The sequence below is a fragment of the Lontra canadensis genome, unplaced genomic scaffold (genome assembly GCF_010015895.1).
Source record: "Lontra canadensis isolate GAN:19392208 unplaced genomic scaffold, GSC_riverotter_1.0 scaffold1, whole genome shotgun sequence".
Classification (NCBI taxonomy): domain Eukaryota; kingdom Metazoa; phylum Chordata; class Mammalia; order Carnivora; family Mustelidae; genus Lontra; species Lontra canadensis.
Window position 1 is genome coordinate 32,461,359 of NW_022630995.1, and position 27,489 is coordinate 32,488,847.

General features: G+C 42.1%; 1 non-coding gene across 1 annotated transcript; it reads right to left on the reverse strand.

Annotated features, from left to right (window-relative positions):
- Nucleotides 1-15,810: 15,810 nt before the first annotated feature.
- LOC116871812 lies at nucleotides 15,811-15,918 on the reverse strand. Its single transcript, XR_004383520.1, has one exon. It is a non-coding gene; the product is annotated as a U6 spliceosomal RNA (small nuclear RNA).
- Nucleotides 15,919-27,489: the final 11,571 nt, after the last annotated feature.

Sequence of the window (27,489 nt, forward strand, 5' to 3'; positions counted from 1 at the left end):
AACAGAGAAGCATGCCATCACTGAAGGAGTAATTATTCATGAATGACATTTTAACAACACAAATAACATTTTTATAAATTATTCCTGTTTTTAAGCATTTTATTGGCATTTAAATAATATTTGACCTGAACATCCACTTTCCATTTCCCTAGTTTGAAGAGTGTCACTCTTTTCCTTTTCTTTTTCTTTCCATCCTTTTCTTTCTTTAAAGGTTTTATTTTTAAGTAATCTCTATGCCCCACATGGGACTTGAACATACAATCCCAAGATCAAGAGATGCACTCTCTACCCACAATGTCGCTCTTAACATCAGTCACTAGCTGGTGAGAAGGAGAAGGAGGAATGCCCACACTTCAGCAGATGCTAGAGGTCGCCAAAGAAACATCACCCCCAGCTTCTAGAAGGAGATAGTCTAAGGGCTGGCCGGCTGTACAACAGCCTGAGGTGCTAATCTTTCAAGGGTATATGAGAATATTTACAGGTTCCAGGGATTGAGACCTGAGATCTTTGGTTGGCCATTATTCAGCCTACTACACAACACTACCCATTCTTCTAACGCATCTCAAATCCCACTTCCTCCATAAAGTAGGGAAATGGAAAGAGCTCTGAACTGCAAACCAGAGGAGCTAGACCTTTGTTTTGACTTAGAACTAATTTGCCTTTTACTTTGGGCACCTTACTTCTCTGGACCTCAGTGTCCTTGGTTGTAAAATACATGAGCTAGACACAATTTTGTCAATAGGGATGCCTTGGCATTATGGGTGGGATAATGCTTTGATGTGAAGGACTTTAATACACTAGCGTCCCTGGCCCTAAATACCAACAGGGATCCCAGTCAATATGACATCCCCACCAGTATTTGCCGGTACCCTGGGCTAGGTGGGGGAACCATATTGCCCCAGTTGAGAGCCATTAAAATAAGACAACTCTAAGATCCCTTTTCAAAAGAATAATACATTTACTGATGATATTCACCTCTGATTTAGAAGCAATGTCATGCCATTCAAAAAAATATTGAAAGATCGCTTAAGTACCAACAAGAAAGAAAATCACCAAGGTAATTCCTATAAACCTTTTGACATCGTCCATCCAGTCTCTTAAAAATCTATTTCTATATATTTTACAGCTCAGATTGGATCTTGCCATACATTGTTTCATAACTTGTTACTCTAAATGATAAACTACAAATATTCTTCCATGTCATGAAATGCTCTCCTGAGACAATTTTTAATAAAACTTACTATTGGGGCACCTGGGTGGCTCAGTGGGTTAAAGCCTCTGCCTTTGGCTCGGGTCATGATCCCGGGGTCCTGGGATCGAGCCCCGCATCAGACTCTCTGCTCAGCAGGGAGCCTGCTTCCCCCTCTCTCTCTGCCTGCTTGTGATCTCTGTCAAATAAATAAATAAAATCTTTAAAAAAATAAAAAATAAAACTTACTATTTCATACATGGCATCGATATAACACTGAGTCACATTACTCTGATCCTATGAACACGGTGCATCTTTGTTCTTCTGTTTTTGGCATGAGATTATATTGTGCTTTTTATTCTCCATTTTTTTAAGTGAGTGTATAAGATCATAAAATCCTTGACAGCAAGTACTGGAGAAAAAAACTAATTTGAATAAAGATCAACTAAAAGTTGGAAGCAGATGAAAGATCTTTAAACACTTACAGGATGCCTGGGCAGCTCAGTCAGTTAAGCTGTCTTCCTTCGGCTCAGGTCATGATCGTGGGGTCCTGGGATCAGTCCCTCGTTGGGCTCCCTACTCAGCAGAGAACCTGCTTCTCCCTCTGCCTGCTGCTCCCCCTGCTTGCACTCTCTCTCTCTCTCCGACAAATAAATAAACAAAATCTTAAAAAAAAAAAAAAAAGACCTTTAAACGCTTCCTTATCTAAATGGATGCTGCCTGCACTCCCCTCCCCCCTGCCCCTCAGTTCCATCCTGGAGGTAGAGATATCAACAATAATAGTAATTAACACATAGCATCTTCTTCATGTGTGAGGCAGAGTCTAAGTGTTTGACATCCATATATTCAATTAACCCTCACAGTAAGCGTATTAGCTAGGTAGTCTTAAGAAAAAAACAGGCACAGAGAGACCAAGTGAGTGGCAGAGTTGGGATTTCAGCTCAGGCTGTGTGGCTTCTGATGTCTGTACTCTTAAAAAAGGGTGGGGGGGGGTGCCTGGGTGGCTCAGCAGTTAGGTGTCTGCCTTCAGCTCAGGTCATGATCCTGGGGTCCTGAGATCAAGCCCCGCATCAGGCTCCCTGCTCCGCGGGAAGCCTGCTTCTCTCTCTCCCACTCCCCTTGCCTGTGTTCCCTCTCTCACTGTCTTTCTGTCAAATAAATACATAATTTTAAAACATTTTACTTATTTGAGAGAGAGAAAGGGAGAGAACATGAGGAGAGAGGCAACTGGGAGGGAGAGAGAAAGGGAGAGAATCCCAAGCAGACCTCACGACAAGCACAGAGCCCAATGCAGGCATAGATCTCACAACCCTGAGACCATGTTCTGAGCTGCAATCAAGAGTTGGAGGCTTAACCAACTGAGCCACCCAGGCACCTGTGATGTCTATACTCTTAACCACTGCATAACCATATAGACTCTTAACAGGACAAAAGAGAGAGACAGAGAGACAGAGAGAGAGAGAGAAATGGGGAAGCACTGGCATGGGGAGAGAGGAGACAGGACTCACTTTTGTCTCTGAGGAGGAGGCAGGTCAATCTGTGTCATGTGGGCAAGGGACTAAGCATTTGGTGTCCTTCAGGTGCGTCTCCTGTATTGATTTGGCTGGGTTACACAGGATCAGCAAAGAGTTCTCTGTTACTTCTGTTCTAGAGCAGTATCTGCTTCTGAGGGAAAAGAAGAGATTTTGATGTTTTCCCCCTCTGATATAGTAGTACCCTTTACTTTTTTCAAAAAGATTTATATATTTATTTAAAAGAGAGAAAGAAAGAGTACAAGCATGCAGGCAGGGGGAAGGGGACAGAGAGAATCCTCAAGCCGACTCCCCGCTGAGCGAGAGCCCTACCTGGGGCTCCATCCCAGGACCTTGAGATCATGACCTGGCCAAAATCAAGAGTTGGACGCTCAACCAGCTGAGCCACCCAGACACCCCTTTAGTACCCTTTAAGGACTAGTAGTACCTCAGGCTATTGTGCAGACCCCCAGACCTTGGACTATAGCTCCTTCTGGAAGCTGGGGGCGATGTTTCTTTGGAGACTTCTAGCATCTGCTGAGGAGTGGGCATTCCTGCTTCTCCCTCTCACCAGCCATTGACTCATGTTAAGAGCGACAATTTCTGGGGGCTCCTGGCTGGCTTAGTGGGTAGAGTGTGCACCTCTTGATCTTGGGATTGTAAGTTCAAGTCCCACATTGGGCATAGAGATCACTTAAAAATAAAATCTTAAAAAAAAAAAGAAAGAAAGAAAGATGGGATCTGAAGAGATACCATGAACAAAAAGCAAAGGTGGGAATGATCACATTCAGGGAACAGCAAAAAGACCAGTTAAGCACTGAAACTGGCTTACGTGGTGTGCAGCGGAAGACACACCGTTCCAAAATTGTCTAGTCATTTCTCAGCATTTGTAAAGGTTAACAAATGCAGGGCATTTCAGTTAAAACTTTCAGAAAGCTTGATGCAATATGCTGGTTTCTATTGCTTTCCTATATTTGCTTTCTGCGAAATATAAACAAACTACACAAACTGAATATGTAAAACATCGCAAGTTTAAATCTTATGTATACATCTCTTCTCCACTGAAAGGCAATTTACATAAAGCACAAACATAAACAACATCTGTGTATATCTCCAGTAATATATTAAGTGACAGTGATGTTCTCTTTAACCAAAAATGTACTTATGCATTCAAAATTACCATTTGCATAGAATTTGGGAAAAAATACACATTTTTCCCCAATGGAAATTACCCTAATGTGTCTTAAAATATGTAAACATGACCTAGACATATCAGAATGGTATTTGTGAAATAGCACACATGTTTAAAGCTTACCCAAGTAATTATATTTTATAGTTCTTAAGATGGTGTGTGTCTCCGAACTCACACACACACACACACACACACACACACACTCCACGTACTTTCCCGCGTGGAGCTCAGATTTGAACAGTGTTCGAGCGATTCCTTCTTTGGACAACTAAGAAACTGAGAATTTTAATCACCTTTTCTGGGAATAAAACTTGTATCTTTGGGTACCTGGGTGGCTCAGTGGGTTAAAGCCTCTGCCTTCAGCTCAGGTCATGATCCCAGGGTCCTAGGATCGAGCCCTGCATCGGGCTCTCTGCTCGACAGAGAGCCTGCTTCCCTTCCTCTCTCTCTGCCTGCCTCTCTGCCTGCTTGTGATCTCTCTCTCTCTCTGTGTCAAATAAAAAATAAAAAAAAAAAAAATTTTAAAAAAAAAACCTTGTATCTTTCAGCAGTGGGAAAGTAGGAGTTTTCCACACCCTCTGAATCCCGGGGACCAACAGCTTCCTTATTGAGGTTCCTGGGGTCTAACATCTAGGAACTCTGGGTTCAGCACCACCAGCTGCACCAATCACAAAGCCACCTCCGTGGAATGACAACAGGCAACCATAGATGGAATCAAGGGCGAGTGCCTTCCTTATTCGTACCTACTCTTCCTGCTTCAAATCAGTTTTCGCCATTCTCTTCTCCCTTCTTCTCTCTTACAGAGTTCTTATAAAATCGCCAATGCTATCTCTTATCCAGACGCTGTCTTGGTAGAGTCAGCGTGATGTAACTGTCCAGCACCTGGGCTCTGAAGCCGTGTGGATCCGCATTCAAGTACTGACCTCCGTCCATATTAACGCAGGTTACCCACCCTGTGGGAGCCTGGGTTTCCTCATCTGTGAAATGGGGAGGATACTACAATAACAACTTTATTGTGTTATTGAGGCTTTAATAAGTCATTAGCATGAAATCGTTGGATAATGTGAGGAACAATCCAAGTGCAGCCCAACACCCCCTGTTTTCCCAGGAAGACCCCGTGCTCTGTATGGAACAAGCTGACCAGCTGCAAATTTCACTGTGCGCAAAGATCCCAGAGCACGTCGAAAACGTCCCTGTTCCCTCTGTATTAGATACATGCATGCCTTTCTTGGAACTGCTTAGCTGTGTGTGTGTGTCAGTGGCCCTTGGGCAGCCCTCCCCCACACCAATTTCTGTATCTCAGACCCAAGAGTAAGGGTTGGGGTCCTCCTCTGTGGCAGGAAGTGGGATACACATAGCCACATCACCCTTCCACTGCATGGGGACCATGCATTACAAGGGGTCATCCGTGAACTGTATCACATCTACTTGGCATCCGTTGTAAGAAATGTCATCATTCGGGTACCAATAAGAAAGTAAAAACACTTCCAATTAAATTGTCACATGTCATTGAGTGTGAGATACACCCTGACTCCAGAGATATTAAAAATGTGAAAATAACATGCAGCTGAGAAACCATGAAATCTATTATAAGGAAAGTGCATGTGTGCACGGAAAGGTACTTGTGCCTTCTCTAATTAACCAGGAAAATGCTTTCTAACAGGTGCAGAAATGAATTTAAACATCGACGTGCATCAACTTATAATTGACATCCAATTCTCAAATCCCCTCTAAACTATGCTTGCACAGTGACACCCCCCCCACCGACAGACACTCGCACACTGCCATTTTTACATATTTCCATTTGGTGACTGTCTTCTGGTGCTATCAACATTTAATTTCCCTTTGGACACTTTGATATAAATAATCCCCATTATTGCTATTTTGCTCTCCTACCTGTACCTTCCTCCGATTTCAACGCAGTTCAAAGACTTAAATCTCACTTCAAAAAAAAAAAAAATCCTTGCAATGAAGCTGAGTTATTAGCTGTTCAGTTTGTCTTTTAATGCTAGAATTTGTTAGACATGATTATTAATTCCAGGGGTTCAGTTTTAAGTGGAGCCTGTGAGCAGAGAGGATGGGGTCCCCTAGCCTCACTCTATGTAGGACTGTCCCTGCCAATTTCCCTTAGGGCTGCTTCTTCTCAAAGGCGCCCCTTCGTTAATGGGAGCTTTTCTGGGCAGTGGCTTTGCCGATGATTAATTATCATGAACCCAACTTGGACCTTTGGCTTTCTGGCTCTTAGCTGAGTAGCCAAGATATTTCTCTAGACTGAGATAGTTGGCTTCAGTTCTAATTAATGATCAGTTGTTATCAGCTTAGTTTAGACTTTTTGCTCTCTGACTTTTTGGCTGGGTAGCCTAAACACTTCCCAGATCCAAAGAGCTTGCTGAAATTTATGTTCCTTTTTTTTGGCACTGTCTTGATCATTCTGATGCTTTCCCGGATCTGGAAAAAGATTTTAATTGTTTACAGTCTTGATTAATGGGTTTGCTATTGCTTTGATAGTCCATCATTTATAACGATAAGAAACCCCAAAACAAATAGGCATGTTATATCACTCTTCTGAGATATTCTGGTCAGTCCTTTCTAAAGAGTTACTGTTTTGTTTCTCTCTCTATTACTATTAAGTTACTAATAATTTTGTTATAATTGAACTTTAAACTATCACTATTTCTAACTCTTTTCTCCCTGCGGTATTTATTAGGCCATCCAGTTTCTTACTGTTACCTCAACAGGGTCCTTTCTCAGTCTTCTGGTTGTATATCTGAAGTTAGCCTCTCGCTAAGACAGTTTGGTTGGGAACAGTTTGCCTGCAAACACAAGGAGTTTGTATCCCTCCTTCAGCATCTACCACAAAGCTCAGCGTAATTAATTAGCTTTTTACCCTCTAACGAATAAATGAATCCCTCACACTCCACAAGCACTCTTTGGTTCATTACCAAAGTAAATAGTCCTCCTTTAAAGTGGAGCCCCAAGTTCACTTTTACTAACAAGTTGTGTACTGCACTCTCAACTTGTCATCTGAGTGCTAGTTCAAGTCAGAGAGTCTTCTTGATATCCACTTATTATTAATGAAGGCTGTTGCTGTTGGAATTAATCCACTGTTAACCTAGTCTAGATGGCCTCTACCTCCCAAATACTCGGCTTAGATGGAAGCATGTGTTTTCTCTGCTAGAGTTCTCTGTAGCTACTTTCTTTGTTCCCAAGGGGAAAAGAATGAAAAAAGAAAAAAAAAATACAGAGCATTTGAGGGAAGTGACAGTGTCTAATTGTTTCCATTTTTTAAAAAAAATGATTGTTGCACATTGAGTTTCATACAACATTTTCTTGACAATGACATTAGAGGCCAAAGTTTGCTCTCAGTTGCGTTTGGTGCCTTAAATCAACAAACACCTGCCTCTACGGTTTATTAATTTTCTATCTTGTTTCAGCTATTTGTATATGTTTTCTATTGGATAGTAATAAAAATTTTACATGTGGTAGAAAGCATCTCTAAGTTCACCAGTGACTCCCTTTTGAAAGACATTCTGGGTTTCTTCCCCTAATCTCATGTTTTTGACCTCTCTTCTGCAGCGGCTAACATTGACCCTTCACTCTTTGAAACAGCTCCTCCCTTGCTTTGCATGACCCTCTATGGCCCGAACTCCCCTCCTCCCTCTTCAATCATGCTTCCTCTGTCTCCTCCACAGACCACCTCCCCTTGGTCCTCCCATCCTCTCATACCAGATCACCCCAAGGGCCTTCTCTGCTCTGTGCCCAGACTCCTCCCTTGGAAATGTGTGGCCTCCTGCAGCCTTTCCCATCACCTCTATACTAATTGATCCCATTACTGCTCTGTTCAGTTCTCTCATCTGAATTCTGATTCGTGTTTCCGTTCAGAGAATTTCCTCTTGGTTATCCTGTGATCATCCCACATTTCCCTCATCCATGTACTTAACCAGGATTTATGGCATGTCTACGATGTGCCCTTTTTGGTGCCAGGTCCTGAAGATACAGTGATAATCAAAATACCATTTCTGCTCTCCAAGAACAGATAGCTCTGTCAGACTTGAAGGTGAGGACTGTATCAGATTATTTGTAACAAAAGGAAACAAAACACAATGAAAGAAAAATATGCCACTCTTCTTGTCCCCCAATTTTTTCTTTTATGGGCCTTGTTTTTGGTATCATAGCTAAGAAATCTTTGTACAATGCAAGGTCACAAAGGTGTTTTTCTATATTTTCTTCTGGTAGTTTTATAGTTTCAGGTTTTACATTCAGGTCTATGCTCCATTTTGAGTTCATTTTTGTATAGTGAAAAGTATGGGTCAAGCTTCATTTGCTGCATATGCACCTCTAAAAAAACTTAAATACTTCTACCAAAATGAGCTCCCTTGCTATCATTTCCTCAGGGCCTCCCTCTGGTCAGAACCCACCACGACTTCCTGTGGGGCGCCATGAACACTCCCCAGCCTCCAAGAGCTGGTGCTGAGCTGTACAGCCCACCTTATTCCCCACAACCTCCCATACTAGCCAGGCCAGTGTCCTCACTGGGGTCAGTGGACTTTGGGAGCTATTGTTTCTGGATTACCCAAGGTTGGTCAATCAGAATGTTTCCCTGAGATAATAAAATGGATATAGAGAGAATGGAACTTCTTCCGACTGTTGCTGCTGAGCTAAAAGACCAAATGAAGGAGGAGACAAGGGGGCTAACACGTGAGGGAAGCAATGGGTTGACCCAACAACAGAGCCCACCCTTCTGGCTTTAGGAGTTGGCAAACGACCCATAATGGCAGGAAGGCTGGGAAGGTCTAGTTCATTGGTGCACAGAAAATCTTACTGTGAGACACACTAAACACAAAATTTGGAAGATGGTGGAAGGATTGTCTCCCATTCCCCTTGAGTTTAACTTTGCCCCTCCTCACTGGTTTCCCTCACTCACTTCCTCCCTCCAGACTCCCTCGGGTCTCTCTGGCTCTCCTCCACCATCTCTGCCCTTGTCGCGCTGCTTCGCCTCCTATCTTGGCCGCCATTCGGACGTCCCTTGAGGAAGCTGGAGCTTCCCCTACATAGCCTTTGCTCATGAGGAAAGAATGAAGGGAAAAGCCCTCTCTTGTCAGACTTCAAAGCGAACCATCTACAGACAAAGAGATGAAGCAGACATAATTTGTAATAATAATTTAAAACGAAACACATATCAGTTTCACTCAAAAGCAGATGCATTATTTTATAAATCAAATTAAATCTGATTCCCGGAACACATGCTCTACTGTGGTGAGAAATTTAACTGGAAGAGTTTAATTAAAACAGAAGACAGCACAGTCTAAGTAGGCAGGTTTTGAGAATTTGGTTTGATTTAAGGGCAATTTGGAAATTAAGTCAAGGTGGTCTTGAGATGTATTAGGTGACTGTACTCCAATGGTGAGTCACATTCTAATTTATTGCTGGTGAAAAGGCACATACAGACAGACCCTGGGGAAGCCCTGATTCTCTCCTGGCCAAGGTGATCCTCCCTAAGCCCAACTATCTAAGGTCCTCAGCCACAAGGGCTTTCCTGATTGGTCAGGGAAAGGGACAGCTTGTGATTTCTCTCCCCTATATATGCATTGGTAAGTGGCCGGAGAGTTTTAGAAAGTCCTACCCCTACTTCTTCTCCCCTCCCCCCAAATGCTCTTTCCTCCTGACTGGGGTGAAATGCTCCCCTGCCCTACATGGATTTTCCCTCTGCCCCTGGCAATTTGAGCTCCCCCTGTTGCAATCTCCAAAGAAGACCCATGCTATCTGCTTACACATCTGACAAATCACATGACTGACATCTTGCCCTGCTCAGAGTAAGTGATACCCTTTTCCTGATGGCTTCTCTTTTCCTCGACTGTTGTAATTCATTTGAAAACTCTTCTCTGAACTTATATCCCTACGAATAATCACACTGTCCCATTCGCGATCTTCTCAGAACTCTCGTTGAGGGGACATTTTGTGACAAGACCCCTTCCTGCCTGCCTTCCATGGAAAACAATTTTGTTGCTTCGATTTCAATAGAAGTTGACATGAAAGGCAATTCTGCGTTTCAAGGAGGAGGGAATCTAAGTAGATGAAGGGCTCATAATTGTGATTTACCTTGGCTTTTTAATTTGAATACTTTAATTGCCTACTTTACAAAATGGGCCTTGAGAAAATAAAATAAGATTTGAAACTTTGAGTATACCTCAGAGGACCGTGCTTTGTGATTTCTCTAAGCAGAGAAGCCCTATGTCCCTCCATTTCCAGTGAGGCTTTCCCTCCTTCTCTCCTCATCTATCATTTTCTTTTCACCCTTTATGTCCCTCTGCTTGCACGTGCAAATCCTTTCATGATTTTTAGTAAATGTATCTGAAACAAAATGCAAAGGAAAAAGAACAGGTAGGGAGAGAAAGAGACATGGATCCCAAATCCTGACCCTCAGGCAATGGAAGGCAATGTTTAATCCTGCAGGCCTCCAAGGCACAGGGGAGCGAAGCATTCCGTGAAGCCTTCTCTCGTTGGCTTTCTTCCACTTCCTGGGGTTTGACGATGCTCCCCCTGCCTTAGAGCAGGCTGGTCCTCCCACTAGGAAACCTCTGGTTTCCATCTCGGAGGCCTTCTCTATCTTTTCGGCTTTAGGCTTTAGTTCAAATTTTGCCTCCTGCGAGAAGCCTTCCTCACAGCCATCAATGGTCCATGCCCCACACCTGGGTTTTCTCTATCAGTATCCTGTTTGTTTCCATCTTGGCTCATATCACAATATGTAATCATCTCATTTATATTCAGTTCCTTGAGTTTACTCTTTGTCCTTTGTTTTCTTTTTGTCTGTTTGCCGGCCTTGACCCTGAGCTGCAGGGAAAGGGCTGGGACTTGCCAATTAAATTCAGGGCTCTGGGGAGAACACCTGTCACATAATAGGCACTCACTAAACATGCCATTTGTGAATGAGTGAATGAATGAGTGACCCCCGTCTCCAGAGAGGCCTGGTGGGCCAAACTGCTCTGAGAAGCTCTTTGCTACGTTGATTCTGAATTCTGTTCAGGGAGACCTCTGAGGAGGGTGCACCAGCCAAATGGGATGGGTGGGCTGTATCTAAGGCCAAATCCAGAGGAAGTCACCCCCAAGGAACACTCAGAAGGACAGAGTGAAATAATCCCTGAATTATTTTCTTAATAGAGGGAGTTAACTTGGATCTCAAATTGAGTCAGGTGTCCAATACACAGAGCTCAAAGCTAGCCACGTTTCATAACCACACTGACAAAATGACCCCTAACCTATGCAGGTAAAACCCTGGAAGCATTGTGCCAACCTTGGCGAGACGGGGCACTGCTTCAGCCCACGATAAAAAATAGATTAACATTAAATATTCTTGAGGCGGGGGGGCGCCTGGGTGGCTCAGCGAGTTGGGCCTTTGAGTTCGGCTCAGGTCGTGATCCCAGGGTCCTGGAATCAAGCCCCGCATCGGACTCTCTGCTCAGCAGGGAGCCTGCTTCCCCCTTTCTCTCTGCCTGCCTCTCTGCCTACTTGTGATCTCTGTCAAATAAATAAATAAAATCTTTAAAAATATATATATTCTTGAGGCGAAGTCTCTGAGCAACAACAAAAGACAATGACTTTCCTCTTACTGAGCTTTTGTGTTTTTTTTTAATATTTGAGGCTCTCAAAGGCAAAGACTTTACAACATTCGTCTTTACGTTCCTGTCACAATCTCTGGCGTAGAAGTGTATGATAAGAGGAGCACAAAAAATTCAGATATTCTAAAAATGTATGACCCTTTAGTTATGTTTGTAAGTACCATCCATTACTGGGAAGAATTTCTCATTTTAAGCATACAAAATATAAATTCCAGAGGATGGTGAGAAATAATCCTTCTATTTATGAAGTCAGTTATCCGTCTGTGAGGAGCCCATCTTGGGCGAGCATCTGAGAATGACCCCTCCCCTCGTCCTGCCCCACTTCCTTTTATTTCTCCAGAGAAGACTTTTAGCTCTTAATATTTTTTCCAGAGGAGTAATACCAAAATAATTCAAAATAACACAGAATGTGTTAATATTGGATTCAACTGCATATAGCAGAAAACCCACGCAGCTTAAACACAGTAATTTCTCTTTCTCTTCTAAAGCTGATGGCAGCACCTCACTGTCAGAGCCCACTGCTCCTTCAATCTCTCTGCGCCATTATCCCCATTTTCAAGGTCACCTCATGGTCCAAGATGGCTGTTTGCTGAAAGTACAAAGAAGGAGGGGCAAAGGCAACAACGGTATTCCTGCCAGTGGAGGCAGCCCCTTTTAACGAGAGCTCCCAGAAGCCTCATGCAATGACTTCTGTTTGCATCTCATGGCCAATTCTGTGCTCGAGGATGATAAGAAATGTTACCTTTGAGCTGGGCACATTGCTGCCCTGAGTGTTTTACTATTATGAAAAAAAAAAGAAGAATGGAGAATAGATACTGTGTAACCCAGGAGCTCAAAGCACATGTCAGAATTATCTGGAGGGCTTATTAAAATACAGACTGTTGTATCCCCAGAGTTTCTGACTTAGAAGGCCTGAGAGGGATCCAGAGACACTTGGAAAACTGGGAAAACCATTAGCATTTTCTTCTAAACAAGTCAATTCTTTTTTCCACCTTATACTGTCCATCTTTTTATTTTAACCTCAATCTACTATTTTACTAACAAAGTCCCACACTTGTTACTCTACCAGAGAGATGCTTCCCATTAGAGATAGGGCAAGGGAGAAAGGAAATAATGTCTTTCCATGACTGCCAGGCCTGGAAATCTGTCCTTTCCCACCATTTGCAGACTAGAACATCTACACTCGATGCGGAGCTAGGAAAGAACTGAAAGAGATTGGGTTTTAGTGGCATTAATTATCATTGCTCAGCAGATGAAACAAAAGCTATAAAAGAAGCAAAAGCAAAACAAAACAAAAACACACACAATTTGGTGGGAGGTTCCTGAAGGTTAGGGAACTTCCAAAAGGCCACATAAGGAAGCTTTGCCACTGTTCGGGGTAATGAGGTAGATTCGTTCTTAAGCAGGGAGACAGTGTAGACTCGTGGTTACAGACCAGCAGAAGACAAAAGAAGGGAAGAAAGGATCATGGGTCCATGGGCTTGGCAGTGGGGCTGGCCAGCCTGGGGAAGGGATTTAATTGCCTTGGGATCAGAGACTCTATACTGAATGCTCACCCCAGTGGGTCCTTCCTCCCTCCACCTCCCCGCCCTTCTCTTAGTTTTTCTTTTTTCTCAAAAATTTGCTGAGCGAAGGAAGGAAAAGAAAAGAATATTTGTCTGTGCTCGGCCTAAAGAAATAAAGATCTACAAATCCTTGGAGACTGTGGGATAGGAAGAATGAAGGAAGTAGTTAAAGAAACCCAAGGGAGAAGTGAAAAGTTGGGCCAGGAAAGTCAGAGGCCACTTGTACAGAAGTACTTGCCCCTTCTGGGGCTGTTTACCACACAAGCTCTTCTTTTCTTATCATTTGGGGAATTTTTGTGTTTTACTCTATTTTATGGTGTATTTCCCACACAAACTATTCTCCTGGTAGGGTCTGATTTGAACACGATGCTCTGAAGTCCCAAGCTAGTTGTGTGTGTGTGTGTGTGTGTGTGTGTGTGTGTGTGTTTTTCAAATAGTCCATTGTCAAAAGGAGGGTGATAGTTCCCATACTTTCCCTCTTAAGGGTTTGGGCCCCCCAAAGGCAATAACTAACACTTCTAAATTCCATATACTTGGAAAAGTTCTACATGGAAAGCAGAAACTCAAAATTCATTTTAAGTTCATTTTAATTGAGTTGCAGTGTAATTTAGACCTTGAACTCCTTCAGCCAGCCACATAACCAGGGATGCACTTCAAAGAGAGGACTCCTGCAGAATTCATGAAGAGTTGGAGGGGTATAAAATGCTCACCAAAGAACAGGCCTTTGTGGGGCACCTGGGTGGCTCAGTGGGTTAAGCATCTGCCTTGGGCTCAAGTTATGATCTCAGGATCCTGGGACTGAGCCCCACATAGGGCTCTCTGCTCAGTGGGGAGCCTGCTTCTCCTTCTCCCTCTGTCTCTTTGTCCCCCCCTCTGCTCATGCTCGCTCGCTCTCAAATAAATAAAATCCTAAAAAAACAGACCTTCACTAGATCAACCTTTTCACTCGGCAGTAAGGAGGGTGAGTTTGATGTGGGTGAGTGACTTGCCCTGAGTGAAGGTCACTAGTAGAGACTCCAACGTATGCATTTGCTATTCCCCCATTTTTGGCCATTCTTGTTCTACTCCTACTTCATGAACCAATATTTTATGTCTTCACTAATTTCTGAGTCTTCATAAACACTTCGGTAGTTGGAGTTGTCACGTTTAATTAACTGAAACAACTCTGTGTCAGACATGGAACCAGAGCTAAGGTTAGAAGGACAATAAATGCAAATACCCCTTTCCCTGTCCACAAGGAGATCTTACTCTAACACAAGGAATAAAATATACACACTAGCTGGCAGACAGGGTAGACAGAGGCCATGCCGTAGACATGCAGGGTGAAATAGAAGGGGGTTCTAAGGAGAATTGCTTCCAAATGGGAGGAAGTATTCACAGAGGAGGTGGCTTTGGGGCTGTCTATGGAGCAACTGGAGATGTGACCATGAACTAGAGGAAGGCAAGGAAGAGCCCACCAGGTGATTTTACAGAATAAAAGCCAGCGGTGGAAGGAATGCATGAAGGACAACAGAGTATTTGGTTTCACTAGAGGAGACCCTGTGTGAAGGGAATTGGTATGATAAAAACAGTCTCCCAAGGGCATTGGAAAGCACATATCTTAAACTATAGGACCCTGTATTAGTTTGTGGCTCCTATAACCAAGTACCACAGACTGGGTGGGGCGGGGGGGCTGCAACAACAGAAATTTATTTTCTCACCGTTCTGGAGGCTGGGAGTCCAAGATCAAGGTGGGGGCAGGGTTGGTTTGTCTGGGGGCCTCTCTCTTTGTCTCACAGATGGCCCCATTCTCATGGTATCCTCACTCGGTCTTTGCTCTATGCTCAGGCTCACGTGGGGGCTCTTCCTCTTCTTAGAAGGACATAGGACCGATGTCCTAGGATTAGGACCCTACCCTGATGACCTAATTTAATCCTAATCACCTCTCTAAAGGCCCTAGCTCCAAATACAGTTCCATTCTGGGGTCCTGGGAGTGTGGGCTTCAATGTATAAATTTCAGAAGGACACAAACCATCACGACCGCCACTCTGTGTGATTATGTTATTTCAAGACAGATGACACTTTCGTAAAATCTGCCAGGCATTAAGAAAGCCTATTAAAACAGGTTACACATTTACTCTCCCACACATTTCCTATGAATCTTTTATTCAAGAATAAAGATTAAAAGTAGAGGTTCAAGCACTGCATAAAAACTTGAGAAAACAAACCTACATTTCTACTCCAAGAAATTTACCCAAGAGAAATAAAAAAAAAAGTATGTCCACCCAAAGACATGTCCACAAAGGACCATAGTAGCATTATTCACCATAGTTAAAATGTGGAAACAACCCAACTACTCAGCCGATGGCCAGATAAACAAAATATGGTATACCCACGCCCTGGAATATTATTCAGCCATTAAAAAGGAATGAAATATGGACAAGTCCTACAATGTAGATGAACCTTAAAAACATGATGCTAAGTTAAACAAGCCAAATGGAAAAGGCTACACAGGGCACAATTCTATTTATGTGAACTGTCCAGAAAAGGCAAATTTATAGATACAGAAAGCATAACAGGGGTTGCCTGGGGCCTGGAGAAGGGAGTGGAGACTGATGTAAGTGAGCACAAAGGAATGTTTTAAGATAAAAGAGAAGTTCCAAACCTGGATTATGGTGATGGTTGCACAAGCCCATAAATTTACCAGGAAGCTTTGAATTATATGCTTACAACAGATGGATTTTATGGTATGCAAATTAAACTTCAATAAAACCAGAAAATGTTTGCATGTGAACCTTGTACAGGGGCCAGGCTAACCTTCTCCTTATCATTCCAATTTCAGTATATATGCTGCCGAAGTGAGCACAATGAAGCTGGAAAATATTAATAAAAAATACATAGGAGGCACTGAAAAAATTACAAGAAAATAAAATAAACTTCAAAATTTTCTGTAGTCACACAGGAGCACTTATGCCTTCTGCCTGTAGTCTGCAGAAGGAGAAAGCTTACCCCCATCCCAAGTGGGTTCTTGGTTCTGCACTGTGTGGGGCAGAGGCAAGGGGAGAACTTTGAAGCTCAGGGGTGTTTTACACTGTTTCGCATCCACTAACCAGCTCCTGGTGAGGTCGGGCAAGTGATAAAATCCTGCAACAGTAACCCCGGGAAGGCCCTCAAGGACCAACTTGTGCAAACCTCCCATTTAATTGAAGCTGGAGTGGGGGCTCATAAACCGTATAATTGAGCGGCTCAGGACACCACAGGCGGTGAATGGCCAAGTTGGAATCCATCTCAGGTGCCCTGTTCTTAATTCAGAATCATCCATTAGGCTGTCTCTTCACATCTCTTAGCTTTTCTCAGCCTCAGCGATCCCCCCTGCAAAACGGGGACAGTAATATCTGCCCCTGCCACATGAATATCAATGATGTGGAAATGCTCTCAAAAACAGAAAGCCCTTGGGGCGCCTGGGTGGCTCAGTCAGTTAAGCATCCAACTCTTGATTTTGGCTCAAGTTATGATCTCAGGGCTGAGAGATCGAGCCCCACCTGGAGCTCCCCACTGGGCATGGAGCCTACCTAAGATTTTCTCTCTCACTCTCCCTCTGACCTGCCCCAAGCCCCACCCTCCACCCTCTCTAAAAAAACAAAACAAAACAAAACAAACAAACAAAGCCTTCTACTAATGCAAAGTACTATTGTAGTCATCCTATTAGCAGATCACTGTGGGTCTAGCTCAGAATCCAGACGAAAGATCTTCAAGTCTACACTTCCAGGAAATGCATTTGTCTGTCCTGATGTGAACATGAGTCTCTGGTTGAAGTCACTCCCTGGCATCATGAGTGGGTGGGGTGGGGCATTTTGGGCCCCGTTCCTTTAGTTTTCCAGAACATTCTCATTCCTAGAACACCATTATCCTCCTGCTGTCCATCCGTGACACTTTAATTACCTCAATGACAATGAAATTTAGTCTGTGTGCATTCAACTATGGTTACTCAAGTAACAACAATGGAAATGAAGATTTGATTTAGACATCTATAACCTAACTTATTTATTTTGCCCCCTGCCTTTGAAAACATATCCATTTCTGTTGGGACACAAGAAAGGGCCCTCTGTGTTTAATAACACCTGGAAATCCCCAAGACTGTAAACTAAGTATAGTTTGGAGGGTATTCATCTCTGCCAAAGGAGCCCCTCAATCCAACGCCCTTCCCGGAGCCTCCTACCGCCCACACGGGGACGGATCTCACTAGAAACCTTCAGCGAAACAAGAGCCCAGCAAACCAGTCATCACTGCTGGCCTGGGAAAAACACCAGGTGCAGAGCCCAGCACAGAATGTGATCCGAGAAAGCAATTATAAATCAAGCAGGTCCCAGGGAGGGGAAGTACAAGTTAGTAAAAAATAACAACAAAGTGACCATGAAATGTTAAATCAGATTAACCCAACAGCAAGCTCATTACTGGGTCCTCTATAGAAAACCCAAGTTGAAGACTCCCCAGTAAGCCAGGAAAAGGCTGGAGAAGCATTCTCACCTCCCACATCTGGTAACTTTTCATATATTAGGAGGATTGGCCCTTTAACTGTGTTTATGCGCCCAATGTTTTCTCCCAATTATCTTATCTTACTTTTTTTTTTTTAATTTTACCATGCAAGGGTATTATATTCCCAGGCAGCTTGAATTATCAGTCTTTTCCTTCATTGCATCTGAATTTTAAGTTGTATTTAGAAAAGATCTCTTCACACCTACAATATAGAGAAAGAGAGTCATATTTTCTCCTAAAACTGGGGGGTGGGGGAGATCATTTTTGATCCATCTGGAGTTTATTCTTGTATACGCCTAACCTGTGGTCTTCATGATGGCTATTAAAAATCCTTTTTTGCCATAGTCATTGGAGATACTATCTTTATCATGTGTTATATTTCCACATATATTTGGGTCAATTCCTTGACTTTCTGTCCTATTCCAGTAGTCTCATTATCTACCCATGTGCCAGTGTCATGCTGTTTTAATTTCAGAGGCTTTATAATAAAGTACATTGTAATATCTGGTAGCTCTTCTCCCTCAATGTTTTCCCAACTATTCTTGCATGTCTTGTTTGGTTTTTCTGTATGAGCTTTACTATCAATTTGCAACTTGCTTCCAGAAAAAGACTTTCCTGGTATTTTGGTTGGGAGTGATATTAACTTAGGAAGACCTGGTATCTGACACTTAGGATACCGGGTCATCCTATCCCAAAACAGGGATTTTTTTCCATTTGTTGAAGTTTACTTTTATGTCTTTCAAGAGTGTTTTAAAGTTATTTTTCTCCTTATAAAATCTGCACATTTATGTCTAAGTGTTATATCTTTTTTTGTTATTATATCCTGTTACTTTTTGAAGCCAAGCTATCCAGGCCCTTGATTTGGGGTTTTAAATAAAGAGTAACATATTCTTCTTCCCCACTCTTCTTTTCATTTCCCTTCGCCAGTCCACTGGTCTCCCTGGCATGACTTGAGTGTATGTCCATCGGCCACGTTGGGAGAATAAGAAACAATAGTAGGTCTAGGTTTTAAGACAAGATGACATAAGACAGTGGTGAATAAGGCCTTCGGGTCTTAGCAAGAAAGAATTCCCATCTGTCTGGGGGCAAAGATAAGAGTTGCAGGGCTCGCATATATTTAAAAATCTAAAACTGGATTTAACTCGTCTGCTTTTCTCAGTCAAGTAAACTCTATCAATTTTCATGACATCTTGGACAATCTTCTAAATCCTCTTTCCTCTTCTGGGTCTGATATAATACAGTATACTTATGAGTAATAGTATTGAGTTGATAAATCCTTTCTATAAATTCTCCTTTCTTAATATTTCCCTAATACTTTCATGATCCAAACTCCATGTGGCCATGGGAATCTCTGGTAGATAGTTGTCTCCAAGACTATCTGTAAAACAAAGTGAAAGGCAGGCCCTGTGGGTTGTGGTTCACATCTCACACTGTCCATTTCTGTCAGATTTCAGACATGGGGGTCTCTAAACGGTTTTCTCAGGTTGGTGCATGGTCCTGCTGAGACCAAGATCAATGGCTAGAATGTACTCCAGACCAGCCAGCTCTCCTTTCTCCCAAAGTTTCTCTTCGAATGGTACTTTAATTCCTTAGACCCAAAGAGGACTGAGTAAGAAATCTAGGCAAGTCAAAGGAAATCCAATGTTGAAAAAACGACTGGAGACCTAAGGCAATTGGAGACTCTGACCCTTCGGCAGGAATGAGAAGGAAGACCACTGCTGGGCCCTTTCACCTTTCTCCACCAGTTTCACTGCTGAACTCCTACACACCCTTCAAGGTCAAGCTTAACTGTCACCTTTGGTACAAAATTTTTCGTGACACTCCTCTACATCCCAAACATGTAATTGCTCCCTTGTCTGTTTTCCTACTAAATTTTAAGCATACTTCTATTATCATTTGAATCACATTTATTACAGCTCTCTCATTTGTTTTTATCTCTGTCTACTGACTAGGCTTCAGATTCCTGGGGTCTAGAACCATATTTCATTCATCTCAGTATCTGCCAGATCTAGCAATTTAATTGAATGAAACTGACCAAACAGATTTGAACTTTTTGTTCTATTCACCATTTGAGATCTATTAGTCACAGCCTCGGCAGGAAGCAGTGCTCTGTTTCACCCAGCTCACATTTGCCCCAAGAGACCCAAACTGGAGCTCCTTGGTCAAGGTAAGTCATGCACTTCGAAGCCCATCTCTCCTTCAGTCCATTGATGAACTCTTGGTAAGATGTTAATAGGTATGAGGATTAAATAAGATAATGCATCTAGGTACTTACTGGTGAATATTAATTAAAATATTAGTGGCTTTATACAACACAAAATGAAAAAGTTGGATGACAAACAGTAGAGTGACTGAGTCAAAGGAATTCCTTAATGAATGCCTATGTGATCCAACAATAGTTTCCTATCTTTTTTCTACCCCTACATGTAAGATAAGGGGCATATTCCCAGGGTCATTTCTATGGACTGGTATATAGTAGATAAGGATACAGGCAATGTCAGGTACATTTGCTGGCACTTTCTCTCTCCTTTCCCTGTGCCTTAAGAAAGCATACGAGAATGTCTTTGAGTAAAAATGGTGCAGTTTTTAAAACAATATGTCTACTCTTATTGTTTAAAATTGCACAAAACTCAGTTCTTCATTATTACTAATAAATTACTCCGGCATACCTCTGTTTTGACTCAAGAGTGTTTTGTGAAACCCAGTTGCTAAGATCCATTACTATAAATCCAGAGTGCTTGAGGCCCACCATTGTCACTGTGAGATGTTCACAAACTCTTCTACTAACCACATAAAATAATGAAAAGCGGGCTTCTCAAATGTGCTATCCGAATATTTTCACAGAGGCGTACTAGGGTGGCTAAGTTTGTTAAGCCTCTGACTCTTGGCCTTGGCTCACGTCATGATCTCATGGTCGTGGGATCTAGCCCCACATCAGGCTCTGTGCTTGGTGCAGAATCTGCTTCAGATTCTTTCTTCCTCTTCCTCCCACTCTCTCTCAAATAAATATGTAAATAAGTAAATAATGAATAATTAAAATCTTTAAAAATAAAAAGAATATTATCATGGAGAGTCCTAACACGGAATGAAGCTGCAATGTCTCAGGAGAGAATTTAAAGCTCAGCATCCTGGCAGGAAAGAGATGGCAAATTCAGAGAAGGAGATAAAAGAGAGTTGGATGAAGGCACTATTTACAAATGCTCAGGCAGGTTTAAGGGAAACCAACAAGTGATGGTAAAACACCCACAGGCTAGACCCAACAGGAAATCGCTAGGACCTACTTCTTAGAGTGGAGAGAAAGAAATTAGTCATCGGAACTCAAAGGAAGCTGTCGCTGTCAGAAGGTGCTACAATCCAGGGAAGCAAATATTGCAAGGTCTTTCCTTTCTCCTGCCTGTGCCTTCCATTGGCCAAACCCAACTTGAACACCCAGGGCATGGGCCAAGCGATGCCATGCCGACCAGAAAGGCCAGTCCTCCTGGACAGAGAACAGGGCGAGGGTTGCACAGTGCATAAAGAGGGACAAACAGGAAACGTCCAGCACCACTGCCAACCAGTTATCTTCTTCTTGATTCTGCACTATGATTTCCAGTCTATTTTCTGGGGGAACTGGACAAGATTTGAGTCATTTTCTACTTGGTCTAAAGGAGAAAGCTTTTTTGTTGTTGTTGTTGTTCTTAGCAAAACCAGAAACAATAGGCTCACAAATGTGCAATTAAACTCTGGAAACATATGGGTTTTTCATCTCCATCTTAGATAAAAAGAAATCTCGGTCATGTCTTTCTCCAGCCATTTTAATTAATTTTGTCAAGTAAGTTCTAAATGCCTACCTCTCTTTATCATCATCTTCAGAATACCAGTTGGGCAGAATGTAAAGATAAAAGTTAACAGAATTGACAGTGAAAGGGAAGCGGGGAGAAACCTGAAAAAGAAAAAAATTATAAGGGTTTTTTTTCACGCTCTTCCTTTCTAATTCTTGCTGGACTGACTCAGTGGGATTTTGATGACTGACAGAACACAAAGTTCTGTGTGTTCACTCTGATGACACGTCTCCTGCTCCAGCTGGAATCCTTCTCAGAGAAACAGGCAGAGATCAAGCTGACCTTCCTTGCAGGGCAGGTGGGGCCTCCATATTTAGTTCAAGCTAGCTCAGCTAGCAGTTTTGAAAGGGCACCAAATACTTACTCTATTTAATATAACACTTCTATTGATTATGAAAATAACAATTCAATTGATCATGAAAATAAACAATTAGATGAATTATTAATTTGAAAAATATATAAAATGTTAAAAATATATTATCTATAACATATATAAAATATATTTAAAATATATAAAATACATAAATTATATAATATTAAAAATAGAAATAAAAATATATAATTTCAAAAATAGAAAAATATATAAAGAGAAAATATAGAAGCCAGGCATCTCCTCCTCTAACAGTGGAAACTCTTGTTAATGTTTTATTTTATCCTCTTTCACTCTTCCTTTTATACACAGAGTTCCCAGATAGGCATTATACCCTGCATGCAGGTTTTCAGTCCTTCTGTATCATAATGAAGATTATCAAAGACTATTCCCCATGTTATCAGGTAAATGTCAAAATAATAAAATTTAAAGACTACATAACATTTAATGTGTGGATGGTCTCTTAGTCTCTTTGGGCTGCTCTAACAATATCATAGACTGGGTGGCTTGAACAACAAACATGTATTTCTCACAGTTCTGGAGTTTGGAATTCCAAGGTCAAGAACCCAATATTGCTGGATTCTGGTGAAGGCCCTCTTCCTGGTTTCCAGACTAATGTCTTCACATTGTGTCTTCAAGAGGTACAGAGAGAGAGAGAGATAGAAAGAAATGGAGATAATTGTCTTCCTCTCTAGTAAGGGCACTAATCCCATCAAAGGGAACTCCATTGTTTTGACCTAATCACCTCCCCAAATCCCCACCTAATACCATCCTACTGGGGCTAAGATTTCCATGCAGTCCCAAGCAGATGGTTCTACCCCTATGAAATTTAACCATTCCCCTATTATCGGATCCTTGGCTTTTCCCAGTGTAGGTTTCTCCAATTTCCTTATTCTGAATACGACAACGGTGAACACCTTCATTCATAATTTTTTTCAATCTATAAATTTCCAAGAAAAAATTTCTTGAAGCAGAGTTAGGAAGTTAAGAGTTTCACTTCCAATCTTGCCAAACTGCAATCCAAAAAGATGCTACTGATTCACATCCCCACCCACAGGATACAAAAGTGCCCGTTTTTACAGAACCTGGAGGACACTGAATACTGGAATTGATTTTTATCTCTGTTAAAGGCATTTTGTTGTAGTTTCAACCAACGTGTCTTTGTTCAGTGAGGGTGAACAGTCTTTCACACATCGCAGGCCATTTAACTCCCTTCTTTGAGGATTGTCTGGTCCCGCAGTTTAGCAACCGAACTTTCGTCCAAATTTTTGTTCCCCTCCTGAGGATCACAAAACTTTATACAACTTTATTCCAATTCATTGAGTGTTTTCAGATGGTTGCTTGCTTTTAACAGAGTGAGTGGATTCCAAAAATGTCATTCCAGTTTGGTTTTTGACAGAGAGTGGCTATATGCTCAGCGGAATGCTGCCCAGACTGTTTTCGAAAACCATAACTAAAGTTATCTTAATTGTCTCTCTGCATATATTAAAATACACAGTAGCCTACAGTTTTTAGTTCATAAATCCAAAGCTCTTGGAAACATATTTCTTTTGTGGGCCTCTCTAGGCCTAATTAGGACTATATGATCCTTTTTAGGTACTGGGAAAAGTGAGAAAAAATAGTTTGGTCAAGCATAGGCCTTTTGAGGTTGAGTTCTCAACTTGATAGAAAGCCCAGAAACGTTACTACAAATGTGTTCTCGAGTGCCCGAGTGCTTCCCTACTGTGTCTATGGTAGGCAATGATGAGATGATTTCTATGCTGGGGCACACCCTGCTGGGGTTCCTAGAAGTTAGTGATCCCAAAGGAGGGTGAGGAAAGCCAATGGGAGTTGAGGGCATAGAATCATTTCCCCACTGAATCAACCAGTAGTAGCAAGTCATATTTGTTGAGTGTTTTCCATTTTACAAAGCCCTTTCTCACCCACCACCTTATTTGATACAACCAACCCTTGGGTTGTTTGAAACTATTGCCCTCCTTTGGGGGCACGGTTAAATCAGTTGCTCTAAGTCACACAGCGAATACGGGGCAGTTAGGGCTCAAACTCCTGGCTTCTGTCTGTAAGTGGGATTGCGACTGTGTTCTTCTGCCACACTGATACTTCGTTTACTGAGCACCTTTAGAAATGTAATAGGATCTTGAAATAAGAATAGAAAAAAGAACAACAACAACAAACCCACACACAGGTTACAGCCCTCATCACCATCATACTCAATGGTCTAGAGCAAAGAAATAAGAGAGATTTGTGCAAACTTTATAGGGAGAAGCGACATTCCTGGTCTTTGCATATGCCTCTCATTAACTCCCTGTGTCCTGTTGAAGATTGACATCTCTGTCTTCACTCCATCAATCCAGCTTGACCTTTCATGACATCATTGTCACTGTCAACTCCACAAAATGCTACAGGATGAGCTCAGCAGGAGCAAGCGAGTAGATAGTCAAATGAGAAACCCTGGAAAACCACACTGCATGGAATATGCCCCTCTTCTCCTGTAGGGGTCCACTGCCCCTTCTCATCAGAATCTATGTTTGCTAAATTTGAGGAATTTCTGAGGCTGAAAACAAATGCAAGAGGGTATTTATGCTGGACTGTGGGCCAAGGGTGCTCCCAATGGTGAATTTGGGAATTAACTCTTACGATTTGGCCATTTTTACTGGGGACTTGGATGCTCGATGGTGAATGAAGATGGGCAACGTTTTTTCTTAACACACATATGTGTGTCTACACAGATTTCCTAAGCATTGTTGAGCTTCCTGGCGGAAAATGAATTCAGATTCTCAATCCCTGTCCTCATGACTGGGAAGATACAAAGCAATGAACTGATCTTAGCCCCACGGAGACCTGATTATCAGAGCATACCATGTGGTCTCTGCTCCAAAAACCTCACTCAGGATGTCACAGCCTCAGTGATCGGAGGCCTCTAAATAAGGTGATAATGAAACCCACCACAGCCACCCATGAATGGGCGTTTGCCATGGAGTAATTGTCTGTGGGAGTGTAATTATTGAGGGAGTAGTAACACTTTGGGGCCCCGGCAGCTCTTCTCTGGTTACCACCAGACTGAGCACAATATGAGAGGGGGAGAGTCTTATTCCTACCACTTCTGAAGGGACTGAAAAACTCTCTTAGTGCTGTGACAATCCAGAAACACAACTCTAACCCGAAATAGAAATGAGATGGAAGTTTGGGTGTGGGACTTCTTAACTCCCCCGTTCCTCCTCCTGTACCTTCTGCTCTGGTGAACAGCATCACCATCCTTCCAGAAAAGCCTCCAAGATGATGTCAGAATGGGAACCAAAGCCCAGATTGTTATTCCTGTGCTCCTTCTGTGGCAGCTCCCTGTCCTAACCAACCAGTGACGTTTTCATCAGCCCTGACCAAAATATTTGCCACATGGAGTCTGTAGAATTTGGCTCTCTCAAGTTCCATGATTCTAAAACAAGAAAAATATCTTTACCTGACAAAAGCATTTATCTGCCATCAAACAACAGACTGCCCATTAAACTCATACCTCCCCATCTTTTATTCCAGAGCATGGAACCTAGGGACACGCATATCACCTTAATGGGACATTCAGGAGTCTAAGAGGTAGGACAGAAAAAAAACCTTCCCTTATTCACCAGAGTCCAACATGCCAGATAAATAACTCCAAAGAACAGGGCAATCCAAACGCAACTCCATCAAAGCTGGCCATTTTCAGGCATGTGAGGAAGGTCAAGTACTATCTGGGGATATCATGGATATTTTATTTGGAAGGCTTAGAGTGATTCATTTAACCTTGTGTCCATTTTCCATTCTTCCTAACATCTAAAGATAAAATAAACATGATGAGCAAATTTTAAATTTTTCAAATTTAAAAATGTCTCTCTTGGCATTCAAAAGCAACCAACATAGTAGCGGTAATAAAAAAAAAAAAGGTACACAACGTGAACAGTGTATCTTCATGCTGCCATTCTCCTGCTGACATTGGCTGACGACAAACTGTTAGAATCCAAAAGTAATCTACAAAGAACTATGAAATTTAGATTTACATTCACACCACATATTTATTAGCAATGGGTGAGAATGGTTATGTTCTGGGCCCACAAATCTATCCTTGCTAAGTAATAGAAATTGTACTAGAGGGGCGCCTGGGTGGCTCAGTGTGTTAAGCCTCTGCTTTTGACTCAGGTCATGATCTCGGGGTCCTGGGATCGAACCCCGCACCAGACTCTCTGCTAAGCAGGGAGCCTGCTTCCCCCTCTCCCTCTGCCTGCCTCTCTGCCTACTTGTGATCAGTCTCTCTGTGTCAAATAAATAAATAAAATCTTTAAAAGAAAAAAAAATAAATTGCACTAGACTCTTCAGTTAGGTGACTTGATTAATCTCCCTCCATCCCCCTTTTAAGTCAGTTTGACATAAGCTTCTCACACTTGTATGTGACTGAGATCCGAATAATACAGGACCACAGAAAATGTGCTGACCAGGACAACTAGGAAATAATCTCTCTTGATTACCTATTAAGTAAAACTATTATAACTAATCAAAGTATATGCCAACCTTGTGATTATAATTTTCTGCAGTAATTCCACATATGGGGTTTTTAAGTTAGAAAAAAACAAATTCTATATATTTAAGTATAATGATTATGCTCCTTATTTTGAGTCAAACGTTCATGCGGAGATAAAGGAATGGAGAGGGCCATCTTCATCAGTCCCAAAGGCTGGTGATTTGATTTTTTGAGAATTTCTCTCTCATCATCCCTATTTTTAATTTGTAAAAGTAAGCACCCATGCTGAAACAGAAGGCATTTCTCCTCACCCGCCCCCCATCCTGCTAATCCGTTATCAAATAGCCCATCAACACTTGCTTCATCCAGCAGGAAAAGATATATTTTAAATCTTCTGACATTATTTAGCAAAAAACATAGCACACTTCTGCATCTTTTTTAAACTTCTGAATAATCATTGTAAGTAAAGCAATATTTCAATTTAGTGATTTGGGTGACCTGTAAACAACTAACTAAGGAACACATTTCTTTTTTTTTTTTTTTAATATTTCATGTATTTATTTGACAGAGAGAGAGAAATCACAAGTAGGCAGAGACAGGCAGAGAGAGAGGAGGAAGCAGGCTCCCCGCCAAGCAGAGAGCCCGATGCGGGGCTCGATCCCAGGACCCTGAGATCATGACTTGAGCCGAAGGCAGAGGCTAAACCCACTGAGCCACCCAGGCACCCCTGAGGAACACATTTCAAAGATTCATTAGCAAGTCAATTATACAAAACCCAGAACATATTTTCCCAAAAACATGATCTTGTCTTTGGTGGATAGATTCCTAGGCCACCCCACAAAGACTCCTCTACCCATAAGGAAGTGTATTTTAGTATGAATAATTACTCCCAGTCCTTCAGAGGCTCATAAACCGGGTCCTAGGCCCCTTTCTGTAGTAAAGACCCAAGTCCCACCCTTGATCAGATAGGTCATCTCAGCTTACCCACCTATAAAATGGACATATTGACACTTACCGTTTTTAGGAATAAATTAAATACTGGAAATAAAACATTTAATTCAGGGCTTGGCTCAGAATAAACAGTGACAATGATAATGATGACAGGAATTACAAAGACTTTTGAGTTCTGGGCCCCTCAGAAGCCAAAGGGTCTGAGCAGTTTCTTGTATCATGCATGCGTTTAGATTGTATTCATTGAGAAAACCCATGGGGAGTGTATTA